The sequence below is a fragment of the Triticum aestivum genome, chromosome 5D, assembly GCF_018294505.1.
Source record: "Triticum aestivum cultivar Chinese Spring chromosome 5D, IWGSC CS RefSeq v2.1, whole genome shotgun sequence".
Taxonomy (NCBI): Eukaryota; Viridiplantae; Streptophyta; class Magnoliopsida; order Poales; family Poaceae; genus Triticum; species Triticum aestivum.
The window spans coordinates 103,711,659-103,736,836 of NC_057808.1; the positions used below are offsets into that span (position 1 = coordinate 103,711,659).

Here is a 25,178-nt window from a genome sequence, read left to right on the forward strand (position 1 = left end):
AAAGGGGATCGGGAGAGGAGAGGACAGAGGATGAAGAAGATAACAGGAGAGAAATAAATATGACTTGCGGACCCATATTGTCAGTGAGAGTAGCGGGTGAACCTAGTTGGGATCATCTCCTTTCCCGGTGCGCCAAACATGTTCAGAGTTACAATAGACCGGGATCAGAGATGTCAGGGTATGTATTTCAGGGATTTGAAGGTGAAGGTTCATTTGCGTCGATCTCTACAATGTCAGGGTTTATTTCAAACTTCACTCAATAAAACGTGATGCTTAAACGCGCTCGCTCCGTATGTTTCCCGGTTGATTTCCAGAGAAGACAACATACATGCGTACATGCTGCGTTGGATTCGTTTGCCGCGGAAGAATGGACCATGGACGATTCTGCTTTGTTTCTTATTTGCGGGGGCCTCTCTCTCTCTCGTTCGTTCTAGCTACAACCTACTCCACTCCACATATTAGCTCGAACGCTCACAAGTCACAAGTAATGGTAGAGCGCAGCGCTACTTGTCCACAAACATGCACGCGAAGAACGGATGTGTACGATAATAACGGATCATTGACGATTCCATTACGACGATATCATATGCATCTCAGGGGCACGGCCGGGCGGCACGCATGATACTACGTGCCATTCTTCTTATTTTCACTACTACACCTTATACGTGTATCAACATCACTCGCTAATGGCCAGCCACCTAGTTCTCGGCGACGACGACATCCGGCTGTGCGGCGGCGTCGGCGCCAACCATCGCGGGCTGGCAGAAGACGACCTTGAGCTCGCCGGGCGCGTAGCAGTGCTGCTGCACGGGCTCCCTGTCGACCGGCGTCGTCAGCGTCAGCGGGCACCGCTGCTTGAAGTAGCCGGGCGGCCCCTTGCACGCGACCACGCAGCCGCCCGCGCCCACCACGCGCTGCGCCGGCGGGCACCCGGCGTTCAGGTCCGCCGAGCACCCCAGGGCCGGGCACGGCCCGTCGCCGCTGATGGCCTGCGGGCTCACCACCACCGGCACGTTGAACCCGTCCACCAGGCTCACGCTGTACACCGCCAGGTCCGGCCGCGGCGCGCCCTCGGCCGAGTGCACGGTCAGCTGCACCACGCCCGCGGGCCGCTCGCTCCCCGTCACGCACCGCGGCGGGGGCGCGCAACCGGTCCGCGCCACCAGCTGCCCGGACCAGAAGGTCGGCGGGAAGGGGAAGGAGACGAGCCCGTGGCCGTTGCCCTCGAGGCGGATGTCGTTGCCGCAGATGGAGGGGAAGCCCGTGTTCGGGGTCACCAGCGGCCACACGGGGTACGGGCACAGGTTGTGCAGGGTCAGCGTGGTGCCCGCCTCCGGTGCCGATCACGAGGCGCTCGCCCATGCCACCCATAGTCTCTGCGCTACTTTCTTTCTTGGCTTTTGCACTGCAGGGCGCTGCTTCGACGTTCAACGGACGTGCAGGCTAGCTTGTTTATATAGGCGCGACGTCGTCTCGTCTCCATCTCGTCGTGAGTGCTGAAGTTGGTCAGCGTTACTTAGCTTTGATGCCTACTGTTCTGTTCCAAACGAGAAAGCAAAGTGAGTCCACCCACCGCTAATTTCAAAACAGAGTCTTCATATTGCTCCCGGTTTGCTACCACTAAGCACCTGATCGAACGAGCAAGCACACGGTTGAATGCCAAACTCACGGGAAAATAATCCATTGGTTCAGTTCACCAAGCCTGTCACTTTATCAGCCAGTTGTTTTTGCACTGAATTTCTGAAACAAAATTCATAACACTAGTACTGTTAATTCCACTAATCTATCTGAGAGGACTTGTGCGGTTGATTTGGTTGGCATCGGACTCACTGAGTGGACTTACTTCATTCTGTCCATGAGTTCATAACTGCTGAGAGGCTTCAGTTGCGTACATGCGATGCAGTGTTCCTATTTGCAGTAGCATGACCCGGTGCGAGCTGTCGTATGTGTAATAGAATCACGCAGCTGTTACGCTGCAAGGAAAGAAGAGCCTGAATCACGGTGAGTGGCTTCTATTCTGGAGAATGCGTGCTTCCTTGCCGAGAAGATTCATTATCTTCTTCGTCCTGGCGGTTACATTAGCTTCTTTCGACCACCCCCCCCCCCGGCTCCCGTGTCGTCCCCAGCGGGCGACCCGGGGGCGACTAGGGTTTCCCCCCGCCGCCGCCACCCCCCCCCAACACCCCCTCCCCTCGCCGCCACCTGAGGGACGCCTGGCAAGCCCCGGCGGCTGCCGATGAAGGTGGCGGCGAGGCCTCTCGTCGCTTCGTTCCCGCGCGAAGGACCCCGGACACCGGGGCGGCGGCCCCGGACGGCGAGGCGGCGCAGCCTCGCGACAGGCGGCGTGCGCGGGATGTGACGGCCGGAGTCGTCGGCTGCTCGGGCGGCGCGGATCCGGCGGGTGGTGGTCGTGGTGCGGTCCCTCCGCTCCAGATCTGAAGGTCGAGCTCCTCCTCCTCCTCTGCTCACTCCTCCCCTCCGGCTGTGTCAGATCTGCAGCTTTTGCTGCCAGTTCCGGTGCTGGCGGGGTGCCGGTGGCATATCTCGAGTCCGGGGGAAACCCTTGGTCAGATCTCCGACCACGGCGGTGAGGGTGCGTGCGCGCATCGCCTTTCTTCCTTTGAGGCACCGCGGAGGTCTCCCGTATCCATCCCCGTCCCAGATCCCGGGTGAAAGCCCAAAACTCGTCTCGGGTTGGGCGGTGGCGGCGTCCTGCACGTCGTTCCCTCCTTGGAGGCGCCGCCTTGGGTTTGTCTGGTTCTACGGGTGAGTGGTGCCGAGATAGGAGAGTGCTCGTCGGCTGCGAGTCCAAGTAGAGGCTTCCCAAGCTTCGACCTTGGGTCCTTGCAGCTTGTTTCTTCGCCAATCCTCCCAGTGGTTTTCCTTCTGCTCTCGGTGACCCCGGGCAGGTGCCAGTGCAGCTAGTGGTGTGCCTTCGACGTGGTGAGGACGGTGTGATATGCCTGCTCTGGGTTCCGACCGGCACCTGCTCTTGCTCTCGGGTGAGCGCCCAACGACCCGACGGTGCGGCGCCTTCGAGCCTAGGTGAGAGGATTGGGGTCCTCTTCGGCGTTGGAAGACAGGTTTCGTGATCCCAACCACACGAACCGGCTGCGCGCAGTTCTTGCTGGCCTTTGGCTGATCCTTGACGCTACTCTGCTCCCTGCCTCTTGGTGCCGATGTGCTTTGGGCTTCGACATTACTTGCAGAGCTCTCAGGTGTATATTTATGTGTGCAGTAGTGTGCGTTGCGTTGTAAACTGCTCTGTCAGCTCCCTTGTATCTTTCGGTCGCTCTTGCTTGGTGGCCTTGTGTAATCCTGGCCGGTTGATGGCTTTGTTAATTCAAAGTCGGGCTCCCCCTTGAGCCTTCGTTCTAAAAAAAACATTAGCTTCTTTCGGAAGTGGCGTACTGGCGTTCATCACTAACCAAAAATGCAATGGAGTACGCGTCCGGTCCGTCTCTCGGCATGTCAAGTGGACAATGGATCATTCAGAACTACCTTATTCGGTACATTCCCCGTGGTTCTTTGCTCAAGGGTAGAAATTTTAGGAACATGCAATGAATCGATATTAAGTTGGGACAGACCCATGCCTTATGACGAATATTAATGCATCCTAACAGTATGCATGATGCTTCATACTAGTTGAATTCATCTTAAAGTTGGATATAAAATTCCCTTTGAACATGGCTGACCGACACTGAACTTGTACACATAATTAATTTGTCTTGTTCAAATAAAGCTCAAAGCTAAGAGAACAATTCATTGGTCTATATCTATCTCTACTGCTTAAAAAGAATGTAAAGTTTCATCTTTCACTTTTTTTCTTACCATCCATTCGTCGAACCTTCCATCTACGGTAATCAATCACTTTAATTTACTTACTTTCCGAACCAATTTCACTTTTATCCAATTTTACTTTAATTTACTTATTGATTTTCTCATCAATAAGGTAAATCATGGGCAGGATTTGACATTTTTTTTACACAATCACATTAATATGGACTGATAAATGACAATCTAACATAGTAGAATTTTTTTATCCCGTTAGAATGCCACTATATCTATATCCCGTTGCAATGTATGAACATTGTGACGAAAAACACCGAAAGGAATTACAACGAGGGAAGCAACCCATCTATTCTGGAGATTACAAGGAAAGGAGAGCCTGAATCACGGTGAGTGGCTTCTATTTTGGAGATTGGGTGCTTCCTTGTCAGAGCATATTCATTATCTTCTTCTTCCATGCGGTTACATTAGCTTCTTTCGAAAGTGGCGTACTAGCGTTCTCACTAACCAAAAATGCAATGGAGTACGTGTTGCATATCTGGGTATGTCAAGTGGACAATGGATTAGTCACAACTACCATATTATTTCATAATATCATGTCGATCATATTGGTTGCTTTCGCTCTTGGTTCTTTGCTCAAGGGTAGAAATTTTAGGAACATACAATTAATTGATATTTAGTTGGTATAAGACAGTTCCATGCCTTACGGCGATTATTAGTGCATCCTAACAGAATGCATGATGCTTCCTAGTTGAATTCATCTTAAAGTTGGAAACAAAATTCACGGATATTGTACGCATAATTAATGTGTCTAGATCAAATACAATAATAAGAAGCTAAGAAAGCAAGTCATTATCTATATCTGTGACAACAAGAAAAACACCGAAAGCAATTGCGAAGAAGGAAGCAACCCGTCTATAATAGTATATCAGTAAATGGCAACCAATTCCACAAAAGATAATAGTTTGGAGGCCCAAACAAATCTCCACGAACTATATAATGCATAGTACCAATTCTAAGAGCAACTCTTGCATCCGGTAAAAAAAAAGAAATTATCACAGAGTTGCCATATTATTTGTAGTCACAATAATGCATATGTGATCCATAGGCATTTGGAGACTAGCCGGACGACGCGTAAACTCAGAGTCGCCACCAATTTTTTCTCTCATTCAAAAAATTCGATTGCCTTCAAATTTAAACATTTAACTCATCAAGAAAACATGCACATAAGTTTTAGAAAGTTGCATAAATGAAAGCGTTAACCCGCGATATGTACAAATCACAAGCTGTCAGCATGTGCACCATCCACTTCTCCGATGTGTGCGTTGTCCCCTCGTCCAAGGTCCCTGCATCGTATGATCGACATTCACATTTTCTTCCAAAATCCTCATGCCTATGGATCCGTAGAGTTCGCATCCAACATGATGAAACGATTCCCCTGGCTAGTCGTTTAATTGTCGCCCGACGCACCTGAATTTCGAGCCGTGTCTCCGTCTCTTCCTGACGTTGCCTGCTCTCTTGCATAGCATCTCATCTCACTCTCTTATCTTGGATCTTCTTTAGTTCTTCTCCTCCATCTCCATCTTGTATTGTTCCCTCTCTCTATATACTCGTTCCTTATCCTCAGCAACACATCGATGTTTTTTCTTTCATCGCCTCCACCTCTACATATGTCTTGAGCTCCTCATTTCCTCTCTTACTCTCGTTGGGCTAACCCGCTAGACGTCAGATTGGGACTTCTAGGCACCCTTTCCTCTCCATCATCTTCATTGTCGTCCATCTCCAAAGAGGTTGCACTTCTATTTTTTTGGGACAGCTGCCATCATTCTTCTGCTTGAAGCGCGCACGTCCTCTCAATGGTCAAGTGTCCCGCTATAGTTGACTCTGGCTCAAAGAAGACATTCGCCTCTATTAGGGAGGCCCCGCTAGAAGCAATGAAGATGTATGCCCCGATGGCTTCAACATGGCAATGGGTACCCACTGCCCGCGAACCCGGCATGTAAAAACCCTATTAGGATAAGGACTTGGGAAAAAATAATTACCCATCGATTTATACATGAGAAAAAACATACACATCGGGAAGTTGGGTACAGGTAAGGGAAGGAAATACCATACCCACGTACCCGCATACCCATATCCTTATTCATTCTAACAGGTAGGCCCCTTATGTCATTCACTAAAAAATGAAAACCCTAGCGCCGCTTTACTAGGATTCGGCGCTTTGAGATGTCAAGGCTCATGAAGTGGAGAGAAGATGAAAGCTAATCAAGTTGCTTTGGACCTTTTGGTGTCATTTTGGAGATGTTGAAGTTGCTTTTAGATGTTGAACCAATTAGTCATTTGAGTGTTGAACCTATTTGTGATCTCGAACTTATATGTTTGAGTGGCTTTTAGATGTTGAACCAATTAGTCATTTGAGTGTTGAACCTATTTGTGGTCTGGAACTTATAAGTTTGTTGAACTTATTTGTGTGTCAAACTTTAAGTGGCTGAAATGACTGTGTGCGCGCGCGCATGCGTGCGCTGAAATGCTGAAATTTATGTTCAAATGATGAAATGTGATATGTTTATGTGCTGAAATGATGAAATATATGCGTTGAAATGCTGAAATGTTATTTATATGTGCTGAAATGCTAACATATATATGTTCAAATGTTGAAATATATGTGCGGAAATGTGGTATATATGTGCTGAAATACTAAATATACATGTTGAATGTTGTGTTTTACATACTGAAATGCTGAAATTATATATGGCAAAATGTGAATCGAAAGATGACCGAGATGGGTATTACTCCGTTCTTGTTAACTTAATACACTAGATGCATGTTGGATAGCGGTCGATGTCTGGAGTAATAGTAGTAGATGCAAGGAGGATTTGGTCTACTTGTCTCGGACGTGATGCCTATATACATGATCATTGCCTTGGATATCGTCATAACTATGCACTTTTCTATCAATTGCTCAACAGTAATTTGTTTACCCACTGTATGCTTTCTTTCAAGAGAGAAGCCTCTAGTGAAAACTATGCCCCCCGGGTCTATCTTTTATCATACTATTTTCAGATATACAAAATCAAGAACACAAAATTACCTTGCTGCAATTTATTTACTTTTATTTTATTTCGCACTTTTACTTATCTTTTATATCTATCACTATCATATCTCATCCTTGCAAGTAACCCTGAAGGGATTGGCAACCCCTTTATCGCGTTGGGTGCAAGTATTTGTTTGTTTGTGCAGGTGCAATTATTGGAGACTTGTGTGTTCCTCCTACTAGATTGAGACATTGGTTCATAACTGAGGAGAATACTTATCTCTACTTTGCTGCATCACCTTTTCCTCTTCAAGGAAAAAACCAACGCAAGCTCAAGAAGTAGCACCCGCCACCACCATCGGCCACCGGACTTAGTCCCGTGGTGTCCTCCGGTGGCGACTGAGGGAGAAGAGGGCGAAGTGGGTGGCCCGACGGCTAGGGTTTGGATCACCACCCGAGTCGCCCAAGACGGGGACGGGGGGGGGGGGGGACATGGAGGCACCCCTCCTATTTGGCAACGTCAAACCCCGCCAATGTCCTGCGTTGCCCATGGAGTAAATTGCTGAAAACCACCACATTTGTGGCTAGTGTACAACAAAACTATCATTTTTGCCAAAAATCATGAAATACCACCACTTCTATGGCAAGTGAATAAAAAATGCACTAAACATGCTGTGAGCCGCGTCTAAGTGAAAATCTGACATTTTGGGCCCACCTGTCGGAACCACGTGGCCAGGGTAAACGGCCGAGGCCAGACGTCTGTTACCACCGCTGTTAAGTCTTCGTCACGCGCGGGGGGCATTTAATCCAGCCGCTCTCTCCTCTGCCCGTTCCCCTCCCTCTCGCACCGCAGCTGCCGCCATCCGCCGCCACGACGGGCTTTGCACCGCTGACGGGAGGGACACATGGTGTCTTGGGATAATCCGCCAATATCGTCTGACGATGAATCTATGAAAAGTCAGGTTAGCATCTGCTCCTTTGAACCACATCTAGGGTTAGGGTTCTAGGGAGAAAGGGGAATTTCTATTCTTGATTGAAATTGAAGCCGTTTTGCTTATGTTTAGCCACCTATGACCATGGAGTGCACGGAATGGATCATCTTGGCTCTGAATCATGTTGCGCATTGTGAGCATCGAGCCCCCTGTGAAGAGTTGCTGGCATTTGAATCCACTGATAGCGGCAGGAGGTTTCTAGGTTGTGCGAAAAAGGTAAGTGAGCAGTGCAATTAGTTGTTTTTGTGATTTTGTGATGCTCTGCAATTTGGATGTTAAAAGTATAATGCTCCGGCCATAATTCTTGATATAACAATAGTACCAAATGCATAAGTAGCGAGTGTAGTGTACGAGTTGTTAGTTTTTTATGGTCTGGCCATTAGTCTTGATATGAAAGTATTTGTCTATGGCCATAACTCTTCTTTATAAGTATTTTAGCTCTATATTATTTATCAGTAGTAGCCAATGCAGTAGTAAGCAATGCAATCTTCTTTTTGCTTTTATTTATCATTATTGTTGTTGTATATTTTTATCAGTAATGTTGCTCTATATTTTTATGTGTATGATATTACAACAGCAGTATTTTAGCTCTATATTATATTTGTACAAGTAGAACATTAGCAGAATTAAATAGGTTAAGTGGGTTTCTATTGTTTTCAGTAAATTGGTTCTACATTGGTTTGAATGTTATTTTATTTTTTCACACATTCATAGGATGTACCCAAGTGCAACTATGTGGAGTGGATTGACCCTGAGTGGCCAATCCCATTGAAGCAAGCTTTAGCTAGGATCTGGACTATGTATGAGGAGGAGGTGACCATGAGGTTGATACATGATGTAGTTAAGGTTGAAGAAGTCTGCAAGGTCCTGAAAGATAAGAGGAAGATGGAAAATGACCTAAGGTTTTTTAAAGTTAACTTTGCCAAAATGGTGGCTGATGTTTGCTTGAACTACGTTGGTATTTCCCCAAAGAGGAAGGGATGATGCAGCACAACAACGGTAGATATTCCCCTTAGTGATGAGACCAAGGTTATCGAACCAGTAGGAGAACCACGCAACACCACGTAAATAGCTCCTGCACACAAAGAACAAATACTTGCAATCCGACGTAAGAGAGGGGTTGTCAATCCCTCACGGGTAAAAAGATAGGTAAAATTGTAGTAGATTGGATAAATAGATCTCGCGGGAACGCGAGATAAAATAAATAACAATAAATTGCAGCAAGGTATTTTTGTATTTTTTGGATTAATAGATCTGAAAACAAAAGCAAACAAAAATAGATCGCAAAGGCAAATATAATAAAGAAGAGACCCCGGGGCCGTAGATTTCACTAGTGGCTTCTCTCGAGAAAAAAGCATATGGTGGGTAAACAAATTACTGTTGGGAAATTGATAGAACTTCAAATAATCATGACAATATCCAGGCAATGATCATTATATATGCATCACGTCCAAGATTAGTAGATCGACTCCTGCCTGCATCTACTACTATTACTCCACACATAGATCGCTATCCAGCATGCATCTAGTGTATTAAGTTCATGGAGAAACGGAGTAATGCAATAAGAACGATGACATGATGCAGACAAGATCTATTTATGTAGAAATAATCCCCATCTTGTTATCCTTAATAGCAACGATACATACGTGTCGGTTCCCCTTCTGTCATTGGGATCAAGCACCGTAAGATCGAACCCATCACAAAGCATCTCTTCCCATTGCAAGATAAATAGATCAAGTTGGCCAAACAAAACCCAAATATCGGAGAAGAAATATGAGGATATAAGTAATCATGCATATAAGAGATCAAAAGACTCAAATAACTTTCATGGATAAAAACATAGATCTGATCATAAACTCAAAGTTCATCGGATCCCAACAAACACACCGCAAAAAGAGTTACATCAAATAGATCTCCAAGAGACCATTGTATTGAGAATCAAAAGAGAGAGAGGAAGCCATCTAGCTACTAACTACGGACCCGAAGGTCTACAATGAACTACTCACGCATCATCGGAGAGGCACCAATGGGGATGATGAACCCCTCTGTGATGGTGTCTAGATTGGATCTGGTGGTTCTGGAACTTGCGGCGGCTAGAATTGATTTTCATCGACTCCCCTAGGGTTTCTGTAATATTGGGGTATTTATAGAGCAAAGAGGCGGTGCGGGAGGCCACCGAGGTGGGCACAACCCACCTGGGGGCGCCTGGGCCCTTAGGCGCGCCCTGGTGGGTTGTGTTCCCCTCGGAGCACCCCTCTGGTACTTCTTTGGCCCAACAGGTGTCTTCTGGTCGAGAAAAATCCACAAAAAGTTTCACTACATTTGGACTCCGTTTGGTATTGATTTCCTGCAACTGGCACTGGGCACTATGTCAATAGGTTAGTCCCAAAAAATGATATAAAATGATTGTAAAACATCCAATATTGATAATATAACTGCATGGAACAATAAAAAAATTATAGATACGTTGGAGACGTATCAGCATCCCCAAGCTTAATTCCTGCTCGCCCTCGAGTAGGGAAATGATAAAAACATAATTTTTGATGTGGAATGCTACCTGGCAGGCTTGTGGCCTCCTCGGCCATCGTCTGACCCCCTCTCCAAGCTCCGTCGATGTCTTCTAGTCCAAGAAAAATCATCATAATGTTTTGCTCCATTCGGACTCCGTTTGATATTCCTTTTCTATAAAACTAAAAAACAAGGAAAAAACATAAACTGGCACTGGGCTCTGGGTTAATAAGTTAGTCCCAAAAGTAATATAAAATAGCATATTAATGCATATAAAACATCCAAAACAGATAATATAATGGAATGGAACAATAAAAAAATTATAGATACATTGGAGACATATCAAGCATCCCCAAGCTTAATTCATGCTCGTCCTCAAGTAGGTAAATGATAGAAACGGAATTTTTGATGTGGAATGCTACCTAACATATTTATCCATGTAATCTTCTTTATTGTGGCATGAATGTTCAGATCCATAAGATTCAAAACAAAAGTTTTATATTGACATAAAAACAATAATACTTCAAGCCTACTAATAAAGCAATCATGTCTTCTCAAAATATCATGGCCAAAGAAAGTTATCCCTACAAAATCATATAGTCTGGCTATGCTCCATCTTCATCACACAAAGTATTTCATCATGCATAACCCCGATGACAAGCCAAAAGCAATTGTTTCATACTTCTAGTGTTCACAAACTTTTTCAACTTTCACGCAATATAGCACTATAGGTGGAATAGAATATGGTGGTTGTGGAGAAGACAAAAGAAGGAGAAAGTCTCACATCTACTAGGCGTATTAATGAGCTATGGCGATGCCCATCAACAGATATCAATGTGAGTGAGTAGGGATTGCCATGCAACGGATGCACTAGAGCTATAAGTGTATGAAAGCTCAAAAAGAAACTAAGTGGGTGTACATCCAACTCGCTTGCTCATGAAGACCTAGGGCAATTTGAGGAAGCCCATCATTGGAATATACAATCCAAGTTATATAATGAAAATTTCCCACTAATATATGAAAGTGACAAAATAGGAGACTCTCTATCATGAAGAACATGGTGCTACTTTGAAGCGTAAGTGTGGAAAAAGGATAGTAACATTGTCCCTTCTCTCTTTTCTCTCAATTTTTTTTGGGCTTCTTTGTCCTCTTTTCTTTTATTTGGGCTTCTTTGGCCTCTTTCATTTTTTTAAAAGTCCGGAGACTCATCCCAACTTGTGAGGGAATCATAGCTTCAATCATCCTTTCCTCACATGGGACAATGCTCTAATAATGATGATCATCACACTTCTATTTACTTACAACTCAAGAATTACAACTCGATACGTGTCGTGGACTTAACACGACAGATGCCCTAGCGAAAGGACTTAGGTGTGGAACCATCGCAGCTAGGTTAGCTTGAAGGTGTTAATTGGGACAAAGAACACAAAGAGTTTATACTAGTTCGACCCCTCGCAACGAGGTAAAGGCTTACTCCAATTTGGAGTTGTATTACATGGGTTCGATTACCAGGGAGCGAATACGCTTGACCTAGTTCTCGATCTCTTGTTTCTTGTCTTAACCCGCCGTCGGGTCACCCCTTTATATACACAGGTTGATGCCCGGTGGCTTACAGAGTCCCGGCCGGCTCATACACAACGTGTCCGGCTCGGTGACTAACTAAGCTTGTCTTACAATACAAATTACACATATGGCGGTTTATCCTCTTGGGCCTCAAGTCGCCTCTGGGTCTTGGGCATTCAATAGGCTTCCTTTATAACCCACCATCTTCATCCTTAAGTCGCCAGTGGTATGACCCGGCCTCTCCTGGGCAGGTTATACCCAGTAGTTATATCCCCAACATTAGGCCTCAGGTTGATTTGAACTTGTTCACATCAATCTTCAGTGCTTGACTTAGCAGAATCTTGCATCGTCAATTTTCATGAACTTGTTATAACCCGCCATGACGTCAGCTTACATAATCCCATTAACCCGCCATGACGTCATCTTGCATTAACTTCGCACGAAGCCCAGAACATCTCAACAGATCTTTATCTTTAATGGACCTTTCGAAATTTGAGGCGCCCGTGCAGCCACATAATCATTTTTTAGCCTCCTCGATTCCCATGCATGCCTTCTATCCGTCCCCTTATAAATAGGGACAGGGGTCCTTTTCATTTTTTCCTGCCTCCTCGTCTCCGTCTTCTTCCTCGCAACGCCCACGCGTGCCCGAGCTTCGCCGTCGTCGACCTCGTCAACTGCCTCAACTCTGGCCACTGCATCGACCTGAACGAACCAGAGCACCGCGGCGCACCTCCGCTATCCAGCAGCCTCATCAGGTATTCCTCCTTTCTCATAGCAGATCTCCATTAGGGTTTGCCCCAGTTCATCGGAGTTCATCTCCGTTCTTCCTTGTTCTTCCCTAGATCATGTAGTTGAATATGAATATGACACTGAAGACGCATGTTAGTAGTTTTAGCATCCTTTTTCCAATCGTAGTAGACTTTTTTTCTGCAAAAGATCCATCTGAACACATGAGTTCTTCCACTGCCTTCACTTTAGGTCTTGAGTTTATTTTATTTCCAAACTGGCGTAGATCCAAAATTATAGCACCGATCTGCAGAATCTGTTTGTCATCATTTAGAAAATCCTCACTCATAGATTTGAAATATGGTAACCATTCGGGCGGCTTAACTGATAAACCATAACCCGCCATGTACCATTAGTCCCCTTTTAAGCTGCCAATTCATGTATCTACGTAACTCAATATTATCTTCCAGCTTAACACATTAGCTCTTCATAGCACTTTATTCTTGAATCAATTGGCCGGTTTAACAGCATAATCTTAAACCGGCAATATTTCCTTTTTAGATCTTCAAAAATGACCAAGACTATCACCTCTTGCAACTGGGTCGCTTCATGGGTTACCGAACAAATGCTGAATGAACACGTTCAAGTAGGCGTGTTAGCTACAAAGAATGTCATCCATTGGAGAGCCCCAGGAACGGAAACCATCCCCGAGCCAAAGGAGGGCGAAGTTGTTGTCTTTACTGATCACATGCTCCAGGGGTTCACTCCACCCGGCTCAAAATTTTCTGTGACGTATTGCACTTTTTCCAACTCCATCCTCAAGACATCGGACCCAATTCCGTCACAAACATTTGCAATTTTCAAGTATTTTGGGAAGTATACCTTCAACAGGAGCCCACTGTAGAACTATTCAGAGAGTTCTATTATCTAAACCGCCAAACTGAATTTACGGATGGGCCGAGCCTAGAATTAGGCGGTATTTCAATCCAGAGGCGGAAAGACACCACCTTCCCAGCTGCCAAGCTATCCAGTCACCCCAAGGACTAGAATCAAACATGGTTTTACTGTCAAGACACCTCTCCAGAAGGGGAAAATCCTCTACCGGGTTATCGTGAGAGCCGACAGCAACAGGAACCCCCTCCCCGATCGGATTAGCACAGCCGAAAGGGCCAAATATATGCCCATATTTTCGAAGATTGGAGCTTTAATGGCCAATGGTTTGACCAGAATCGATCTGGTCCGATGCTGGGTTGCCTGGAGAGTTTTGCCCTTAAGCCGCCGCCCCGGCTTAATGTGCAAGTACACCGGCGACTGAAAAGATCCACAACGGCACTGTCAGATTCAGTTAACTGATGATGACATCAATGATATGACCAAGTCTCTTTTGAACGAGAGCTTGGCAGATTGCAGCAAGACTGGGCTGAATCCTTTGTGCACTCTACCAAGCTCCTCGCAAGCACCGTCCAAAGGTTTCACAGACTTCTGATTTAGCTTATCCCAAGGCGGGTCTTTTTCGACAGCCTCTTAACCCTTCTGACTCAAATTACCAGGGAACATCTCATGCCTCCTCCGGCGACTCAACTGGGACCCAAATCCCAGTCTTCAAGACTGTTGGGGATATAACTATTGAGTATAAACCGCCCAGGAGGGGCCGGGTTATGCTCATGGTGATTTACCAGTATTGAAGCCCATGAAGACATAGAAGATGGCGATTTATGAAGGAGACTTAATAAGAAGGCCCAAAGCCTAAAGGCGGGTTAGGGCCCATAGATGTAAACCGCCATAGGTGTATGACTTGTATTATAAGATTGGAAAGAGTGGATACCGAGCCAGACACGTTTATGAGCCGGCCGGGATTCTGTGAACTGTCGAGCATCAACCTGAGTATATAAAGTGACGACCCCGCGGTGGTTTAGGGACAAGAAACAACAGATAGAGAGCCATGATAAGTGTATTCGCTCCCTGGTCATCGAAACCCTAGCAATACCACCTCAAACTGGATCAGGCCTTTACCTTCACCGCATGGGGCCGAACCAGTATAACTCCTTGTGTCCTTTGTCCCGGTTAACCCCTTTAAGCTACTCTCGTTGCGATGGCTCCACGACTAAGTCCTCACGCTAGGACATTTGCCGTGACAAACCCACGACAGTTGGCGCCCACCATGGGGCCAGCGCACGGTGGTTTCGAGTTCTTAAAGGGCAGCTTTGAAGGGATCAAGGGATACACTGTGGGTCGGATAACCAAGAGTCGTCGCGGCAAGCTTTACATCGACGATGCAGGCTGGGGCCCCAAGGCCGGCTCAATTGAGTACGGGTACCGGGTCCCCTTCAGCGGAATCCACGTCTTCATCGGCAAGATCGGCGAACCGGGCCCTGAGCCGGACATCTGCACCGATATCATCGAGACGGCTCAGCGTGCAAGACCCGCCCGAGTTCAGCCCGCCATGAATCGTGCCTTTGTGGGATTCATCCATGGAGCGGAATCTAAGGATAGATCGGTATCTAGTGACGAGACGGTTGTCTATTCTGATGGTGAGTCATCCACCGATGAGACCGAGTCATTGTGTCAACTGCAAGATGACCGGCTTGGGGGCTGTTCCAATGGCGATAGTATTCCGGACCCCTGTAAGCCGCCGAACAGGGTCGTGATCTTCATGGTCGGAACACAGACAGTGCAACACTCATCAACTGCAGCAGAGATGATTTCTGGATCAGCAATAGCAACGGCTGTTGGGGCAGGAGGCCCTGTGCACCCGCCGACTCAGGTCTTAATCGACTTGTTGGATAAGCTGACAACATTGTTAACAACGGTGGTTAATCCGGCAGATCAGGATCAGCATAACGCGGCGGTTGCAAAGTTGCGGGATGAGATAGCACAGGCCAAGGAAGAGCTGAACGTAGAAAACACTAGGATGGCCGCGGAGCGGGCCGCTTTGGATGTTCAGGCGCAGCGGATTCAATCAGAGTCTTTCGGGCTCATGCTAGATCAGAACGCTTCAAATGAAGTCATGAGGAGAAGGCATCAGACTCGCCTGCCGCCAGTTTATGAGGCGAGAAATCTCTTCAATACGCCCGGAGCAGGGACCAGTAACCAGCCAGTGGTAAACCGGGTTGAAACGCCTGGAACGGGAGCGCCGGTTTAGCCGTGCACAATGGACCCGCCTTGTCAAGACAATATCCCACAACAGCACGTGCCGACACCACCGGGTCATTATTCTAACCCCTTGGATAACATGATCGCTGCCGCATCATGATTGGCGGCTCTCCCGGTTGAAGGCGAGTCTCCAATAGCAGTTGAGACGCGAAGGGCTAGAGAGCTTCTTCAGACGGCTTTGGTTCAACAACAGGCTTATTCTTACAGTCGTGAGAGGATTCATTCAACCCCTTGCCTGAGCCGGAGTTATAGAAGGCATATTGAGAGGAACCGGCTGTGTCAAGCAGTGGACGGAACCGGAACCCGCCCCGTGGACATAACCCGACAGGTGGTGGGGTTAATGCGTAGAACATCGTGGATCAAGGAAGAGCACGTCGAGAGGCTGAGCTGGCAGCTCAGTATACGGCTCGTCAGCATTCCCCGGTTCATCCGACAACTTCGATGGAGACAGATGTGACTTTCAGGACTCTGGGTGTGCCGTGTTTGGTGCCGGCCTTGCGTAATGTACGTTTGCCCAATGATTTCAAGTGTCCCCATAAGGTGCCCAACTACACTGCCGATTTACCTCCTGAAACATGGGTGGAGAGTTATGAGATGGCGATGGAACTGTTGGATGTTGACGATGCTGCATGCGCTAAGTACTTCACCATGATGTTGGAAGGGACAACCCGTACTTGGTTGAAGGGGTTGCCAGCTAACTCCATTGGGTTGTGGGCCGAGTTAAAAGCCCGGTTTATCCAGAATTTTAAAGATACGTGCAAGCAGCCCATGTCAATCGTGGATTTGGCCTCCTGTGTCCAGGAAGAAGGTGAGTCGACAACCCATTGGGTGCGCTGGGTTTCAACAATCATGCACTCATTGGATCGCATCAATGCCGATTTAGTAGTCTTAATGTTGGAGAACAATTGTCGTTTCACGCCCCTGAAGAAGAAATTAGGGCGGCTCAAACGTCACTGCAATGACATGGGGACACTCATGGTGGCTCTGGTAAAGTACGCTGACTCTGATTGTACCAAGGACCCGAGTCTGATGATGAAAAGCCGGGAAAGGGAAAGAAGAGCAGCAGCACCAGAGGGCAGCAGCATAATCCGGCGAATCAGGGAGGCAATGGTAAGCGCAAAGCTGATAATAGTTTGGACTTTGTGGCTAACACCAACGTGCAGAATAATGTCCAGCATCGTAAAGGTAAACCGCCCCCATGGACCGGAGGATCAGGCTTTAATCTTGAGCAGATGCTAAATCAGCCCTGCCCAAGGCATGGAACGCGAGAAACACCGTCTGGCCACCTCTGGAAGGATTGCTTCATTATGAAGGAGTACAAAAATTCCAATCTTTTTCAAGACAATCATGGGCCGGGTGGTGGCTCAGGATCCGGCTCTCATGGACCAGGTTACGGCGGTGGCGGTTCTAACTCTGGATTCCAAGGTAATCAAGGCAATCAAGGCAATCAGGGTGGTTACCATCAACAGTCAGGTCAGGGGAATCAACAACAGCAATCTGGGTATCAGAGTAACCCAAAGCAGTTGAATAGTGGGCAGTACCACGTCTTCACCACAAGTTTATGCAAACGGGATCAGAAGCTTCATAAGAGGGCGGTGAACGCCGTTGAACCGGCAGTTCCCCGTTATTTGCGCTGATCTGAGCACCCCATTGTGTGGAGTCGGGAAGATCACCCGCCCCGGGTTGATAATGCGGATCACCTGGCATTGGTGGTTGCACCTCAGGTCGGAGGGTATAAGTTCACCAAAGTACTCATGGATGGAGGGAGCAGCATCAATATCCTTTATTATGAAACTTTCTGTCGCATGGGATTGACAGATAAAAATCTTAAACCGTCGAACACTGTTTTCCATGGCCTGGTGCCTGGTAAATCTCCATACCCGGTTGGTAAGATAGCTTTGGAAGTTGCTTTTGGAGATGATCATGATTCTAGGTCGGAGACATTGACCTTTGAAGTGGTAAAAATCAAGAGCCCTTATCATGCTCTGTTTGGATGGCCGGCTTATACTAAGTTCATGGCAAGGCCCTGTTATGTTTATCTGTAGCTCAAGATGCCGGGTTACAAGGGGACCATCACAGTGCATGGGAGCCGGAAGATAGCTTTGGAGTGTGAAGAAGGTGATGCAGCTTATGCTGAGTCGGTTTGTGCAATGGAGGAGTTAAAATTTTATAAGGACAATGTTGATCCGTCGGATATGACTTCTTTGAAAAAGCCAACTACAGAGCATGATCCGGCCTTGAAGTTTAAATTGGCTGATGATACCAAGTTAGTTGATTTCGTTCCTAGCGACTCATCCAAGCAGTTCAGCATCAGTGCTAATTTGGACTCGAAATAGGAAAGCGCGCTCATCGAGTTCATCCGTGAGAACCGGGAAATCTTCGCATGGAAATCTTCTGACATGCCAGGTGTACCGAGGGAACTCGCTGAGCACACTCTTAATATTGATCCCAAGTTTAAACCGGTCAAGCAGTTTCTTCGATGTTTCAACAAAGAGAGGCGTAAGGCCATTGGTGAAGAGGTCGCCCGTCTCTTGGCGGCTGGGTTTATTGTAGAAGTTTTTCATCTTGAGTGGTTGGCTAACCCGGTGCTGGTACTTAAGAAGAACGACACTTGGCGTATGTGTGTGTACTACATGGATTTAAACAAGGCTTGTCCGGCTGATCCTTTTGCTCTCCCTCGTATTAATCAGATTATTGATGCTACGGCGGGTTGTGAGCGTTTGAGTTTTTTGGATGCTTATTCTGGTTATCATCAGATCAAGATGGCAGTTAAGGACCAGGAGAAGACATCTTTTATAACTCCTTTTGGAGCCTTCTGCTATGTGTCTATGCCTTTTGGGCTCAAGAGTGCCCAGGCGACTTATCAGCGGTGTGTGCAAAATTGCCTTCACAATCAGATTGGGCGCAATGTTCATGCTTATGTAGATGACATTGTGGTGAAGTCAAGAGAGAAGGAGACCCTGATTGATTTGAAGGAGACGTTTGACAATCTCTGGGTCTACAAGGTGATGCTTAACCCGGCCAAATGTGTCTTTGGTGTACCAGCAGGCAAGCTCCTGGGTTTCCTGGTCTCCAATCGAGGGATTGAAGCTAACCCGGAGAAGATCAAGGCCATTACTTCATTGGCTAAGCCGGCGTGTGTTAATGATGTTCAGCGTCTGGCGGGTCGTATTGCGGCTCTGAGCCGGTTCATAAGCCGGCTAGGTGAGAAGGCTATTCCCCTTTATCAGATGATGAAGAAGACGGATCACTTTGTTTGGAGTGATGCTGCTAATCAAGCGTTTGAGGATCTGAAGAAACAGTTGGCTGAGCCGCCCGTTCTTGCTGCTCCTATTGATAAAGAGCCGTTGTTGTTATATGTGGCTGCTAATGCCCGGGCTGTCAGCGTAGCCATTGTGGTGGAACGGAAGGAGGCAGGCAAAGAGTACCCGGTTCAGAGGCCGGTTTACTACATCAGTGAGGTGTTGATCGAGTCCAAGCAGAGGTATCCGCATTGGCAGAAGCTTGTATATGGGGTGTTTATGGCCAGTCGGAAGCTTAAGCAATATTTTTTGGGTCATCCCATCACTGTGGTTAGTTCTGCTCCCTTAGGGGATATTATTCAAAACAGAGAAGCTACAGGTCGAATAGCCAAGTGGGCCATTGAGCTTGGACCTCATGGTTTGAAATATATGCCTCGCACGACCATCAAGTCTCAAGCACTGGTGGACTTCATCAATGACTGGACAGAGCTGCAGATGCCTGAGGAAAAACCAGATAACACGTATTGGACTATTCACTTTGATGGGTCCAGGCAATTGGAGGGCTCGGGGGCTGGAGTTATGCTAGCTTCCCCTCGAGGTGATAAATTTTGCTATGTTCTCTGATTGATGTTCCCTTGCACTAACAACACATCTGAATATGAGGCCTTGCTCCACGGTCTTCGGATGGCTAAGGAGATGAACTTAAGCCGAGTAAGGTGCTTTGGTGACTCAGATTTGGTGGCTCAACAAGTCTCTGGTACTTGGGATTCTAAGGATCCACTCATGGCGGCTTATTGACGAGAGGTGGACGTTATTGCTGGTCACTTTATGGGTTATCAAGTTGAGCATGTTGATCGGAGAAAAAATGAAGCGGCTGATACCTTAAGCCGGTTGGGTTCTCAACATAAACCGGTGCCGCCTAATGTCTTTCTTGACGTTTTGCATAACCCGTCGGTCAAGTTACCTACAGAGGAGGATTTGGCTATTCCTGACCCGGAAGCTCAGTTGGTGGCGGCCCTTCATATAATTCCTGATTGGACAGTCCCTTATTTGGCTTATATGACCCGGGGCGAGTTACCTGAGGATGAAACCTTAGCGACGCAGATACCCCGGCGGTCTAAGTCGATGACAATTGTCAATGGCGAGCTACACCATTGCAGTGTTACAGGGGCTTTTCAACGTTGTGTCTCTCCAGAGGAGGGCCGTGAGATTCTTCGTGAGATCCATGAAGGAGATTGTGGTCATCATGTCGGATCTAAGTCTCTGGTTGCTAAAGCTTTCCGTCATGGATTTTATTGGCTAACGACTCATGCGGATGCGGAGGATCTAGTCAGTAAATGTGATGGTTGTCAGAAGTTTTCACGATGCGCCCATGTGTCGGCTCAAGAATTGAGGATGATTCCAATTACTTGGCTATTTGCAGTCTGGGGGCTTGACATGGTTGGGCCTTTCAAGAGGTCCAAGGACAAAAAGACACACCTCCTGGTGGCAGTTGACAAATTTACAAAGTGGGTTGAGGCAGAGACGGTCAGTAAATGTGACGCGGCGACGGCGGTTCACTTCATGAAAAAGGTGATTTTCAGTTTTGGCTTTCCCCACAGTATCATAACTGATAATGGCACTAATCTGTCCAAGGGTGCTATGAAAGAATTTTGTCAACGTGAGCACATCCGGCTTGACTTGTCATGAGTGGCTCACCCCCAATCTAATGGTCAAGCTGAGAGAGCCAACCAAGAGATTTTGTGAGGCATCAATCCCCGGCTTATGGTTCCCCTGCAGAGGACGCTGGGTTGTTGGGTGGAGGAGTTACCTTCCGTGTTATGGAGCATTAATACCACCCCAATAGGTCTACGGGTTACACGCCTTTCTTCATGGTTTACGGAGCAGAGGCGGTTCTCCCTAGTGACATCCGTCATGACTCGCCCAGCGTGGCGGCTTATGTTGAAGCTGATAATGAAAAAGCACATCAGGAAGTGCTTGACCTGTTAGATGAGGAGCGGGACATCGCGGCGGCTCGTTCAGCGATTTACCAGCAAGATCTGCACCGTTTCACAGCCGTCGGGTTAAAACTAGAACTTTTCAAGAAGGTGATTTGGTGCTCCGACTCATTCAGGATCAAACTGATATGCACAAGGTATCCCCACCTTGGGAAGGACCCTTTGTGGTCAGCAAGAATCTGAACAGTGGGTCATACTATCTTATCGACGTTCGAGAGCACAAGGACTCACGTAAGTCGGACGAGGAGACCCACCGGCCGTGGAATATTGCTCATCTTCAGCCTTACTACACCTGAGCCATTGGCTCTTCTGATGTACATATTTTTTACAATGTATATATTATGATCAATATAATAAACCGGCATCCCTGCTAAAGCAGGGCCTCTGTCGTTTTTTCTTAATGAGTCTTTGGTTACTTGGGGGCTTCCGGCTTATAAGCGAAGTTATCATTACCCTTTGAACCGGCTTACAAGCCAATTGAAAAAAAACTTGGGGGCTTGCTACCCAAGTTAAAGGGACCAAAGAGAGTCTGTTGCAAAAGCACAGCTCAAACATAGGTGCCCCTTGAGCACAACTCAAAAATATTGCTTGGGGGCTCCTTGTTCTAAAGAACAAAGAGTTTTTATAACCCTTGTAATAGGCTTAAAAGCTAGGCTTGGAAGCCAGGTGTATTCACCCTCGGGTTATCCTGCCTTTTTAAGTCTGCCACTCCACCCAGGTAATCCTGGAACCACCCGCCGTACTTTTGATAAGTCAATCTTATACAGACCCTGAACTTATCAAAGTTAAAACGACGATTGGTTGTGTGAGGTCCGGCTTATAAGTTTTGAATGAAGGTTTAACTCAGTGGTTGTGCGGCCAGTGAAAGCACTTGAGTTTTAGGCCTGGCCGCCTATGAAAGCCTTGATTTTTTATTGTTGTTTGATTTGAACATTTTTTGAGATTTTTTCTCATGTGACACAGTAATACATGGTTAAAAAGCCGATGAGGGCTGTGATGCCTTATGGTTTATAAATGAAACTACCCGGTGTTTATTAACCCAGCCTGGCTTTTGACTATAAGTCACCAGTATGAGATAAGATAATATCCGGTGTTTATTAACCCGGCCTAGCTTGTTCATCAGCCGGCAATATATGATAATTACCAGTGCTCAAAATTCGGGTTATCACCCTTACTACACTGGTTTGGTAAACCACTAGTGTGATCAAATATCACAGGTATGATATATTTTCAATTATGTATGGTTATAATTAAGGCCAGCCTTGGTTATAAACTATTTTAGTTTCCCATGGCTTTGTATTGGGCGTTATGACCCGTCCAGCGGTAAACCGCCAGGACACTTTTAATCTGTTGTATGCAGGAACAGATTCAACATTGCTAATATCATAAGCATATGTGGCATATCTTAACATGGCAAATCATCAGTGTAATGCAAAGCAAATATGCGCGATGGCATAGCAGATCAAGAGTTTAAGCTAGCCTATTACAAGGCATTTGGTGCCCAAAAGAATACTTGTTCTAACAAATCTTGCAGAAAGCAGATGTTCAGCCAGCCTCCGGTTTATGAATCTTGGCCTGGTTGACTTGAAGGTTGTGGGTCATCCAGCGCCGATTCATCTTCCTCTTCTCTACCCAGTGGCTGGAAGTCAATAGTTGTCCAATCAATCCAGTTAAGGCTTTGAATACAGATTCATTACTTATAGGTGTGGAGGGGTCAATATCAGGAGCATAAGTATGCTTACGGATTGGAGGAGTAAGACTTGGAGTATCATAAGCTGGCGCTTTAACTCTCTTGTTGTTGGCATCATAAATCGACTGATAATGTGAAAGATCGGTCTCTTCAGCCAATTTGCTAGCCAATGGGCGCATTTCCCTCGTCAGGGCTCCGAGGTCATCACTATTAAAGTCTGACCCATCCTCCTTTATGCTCGGGTAGCCGTTTCCCAAATTGGCTGGATCAAGATCAGATATCCATGCTTTGGCCCGAGTTAGTGCAGTAAGAGCACCCACCCTGGCAGCTGATTTCTTTAGTTCTTCAAACCGGGCAGGCATCATCGCCAGCCTTTCCAACGTCTCCTTGATCAAGGTTGGGGGCGGTTTATTATGGGAAGCTATGCAGATAACCCGTTGTACGCCGGTATATAACTGCTCTATAAGTGTATAGGCGGCTTTCAGTTTTTGCCGCATATCTGAGCCAAGATGAGCAACGCGGGTTCCTGCATCATCCAAAACGTCTGTAAACCGACAGTTTATTAGATAATACATGTTTAAAGGTTGTGAAGAAGCTATTTACCAAAAACGGCAGCGGTCATGGCATTTATTTGCTGTTTCAAGCCAGCCAGCTCCTCCGCTACCGGATTAAGGGCCGCTTCAGCATCCTCAGCCCTCTTTAGTAGAGTTGACTTTTCTGTATCCCAACCTGCCCGCTCGTTTTTGAAGTTTTCCTTCAGTTTTTCCATTGCTGCTAAGGCACTGGTCAGTTCATCCTTGGCCTTGGAAGTCTCTGATTGTTGTGATTTGATATTTTCTTGAAGGTCGGCGATTTGGGATTCCTTCTTGATAAGCTCAGCCTGCAAGAGACAAGCAATTTATGAGATGACAGTGCATATTCAAAGTCCCAAGCACATAACAAGTAATATACTTGGCACTTCGGGGCTAATGTCTATTGCTTCTTATCAAAAAAAATTTACAAGTCCCAAGCTCAATACAAGTATTATTCTTGGCACTTGGGGGCTAACGCATGTTTGCTCCAGTCAAAACTATGGATTTTCTTCCACTATCAGCTCGGTGGTCAACCAGTTTACAAAGGTCCTAAACAAGAATTTTGAGCCTTACAGCATAATTAGTCCCAACTTAACATATTTGTTAAGTCGACCCTTGGGGGCTACACAGGAAAAATTGAAGAGTTATTCTACAAGTCCCGGTTCATATCGACAGTATAAACCGGCCCTTAGGGGCTACTGGAGTTGATCTATATGGTTCTTGGAACTTTACCGAACATTCTATTCTTTTATGTCCAATAAACTTGGTGGCTAAGGGAAGAATATTTATGGAGAGTTAACAGCATTTACCTCATATCGCTCCTTCATCATGTTCAGTAAACCGGCTTCATAGTCACGGCTTGTGTACAAATGGTTTAAAAACCCAGAATGAATATCTTGGGCGCTGAGGTGGGCGTAGCTTTCCAAGTCTACCTTCCACTTGCCTTTATCAACAGCAGAAATTTCTTCTTTGGCACTGTGTTTTGACAGAGCAGTGGGGTTGCCTGGGGTTGTGTAACCAATGCCAGTAACCACAACGTCATCAGTTTTGTCATCAACAGCTTTAATTGGGCTTGGCGGTTTATCAGCATGAATCATCGGATCAACTTCCATATGTTCAACTAAGGTTTCATGATCTTGCGGTGGCGGATCATCAAGAATAGCTTTAGTATTTCGATTAGACTGTATCGGGGTTTGTTCCGGATCAGTTGGAATGTTGTCATCAGCCGGCTTATTCAGTTTGGCCCTTTTACTGGCTCTGGCTTGGGCCCTGAAAATAATAAGTATAGATCAGGTCAGTATAAAGATCAAGTATAAGATATGAAGGGTTAGTTAAATATGCTCACCCAGGAACCTTTTTGAGGGTTGGAATTTGCGTTCCTGTTGACTCGCCAGAGGAAGAATGGGAAGTTCCCTGATAATTTGAATCAGACGGATGAAGAGGTTGTCCGAAATAACCCGCCTTGGGATAATGTGTGTCAGAAGTATAAGATACCTCTGGGCGGCGTTTACGAACCGGCGTGTTCGGTAAACCAGAAGAAGTGACCACATGGCCGCTATGCCGGGTTGTGCGGCGAGCTTCGTGTTGTTGTTTCTTCAAAATAAAGTTTGGATCCAAGTGAGCTAGAGGGTGAGAAAAATCTTACTTTTTGGTTTGCTTGGCAGGATTTCGGAGTTGGCAGAGGTTCTGAGCCGGAGGAAAGAATTATTACCTCTGCGTCACCAGCATGGCTAGCCTCTGCGTCATCCTGATAATAGTCATTGTCAATGAGATGTATGAAAAAGGAGCCAAGTGAATCAAGTTCTACCTGTGACTCATGATTATCATCGTCATCGTCAATGTTTAACTCGGTGGACTCGGCGGTTTTCTTCTTGGTGGGCTTCTTGTTGACCTTGCTCTTGGCACGAGCCAT

General features: G+C 46.5%; 1 pseudogene; it reads right to left on the reverse strand.

The window, feature by feature from the left end:
* Positions 1 to 548: 548 nt before the first annotated feature.
* Positions 549 to 25,178, reverse strand: LOC123120320 (uncharacterized; annotated as a pseudogene).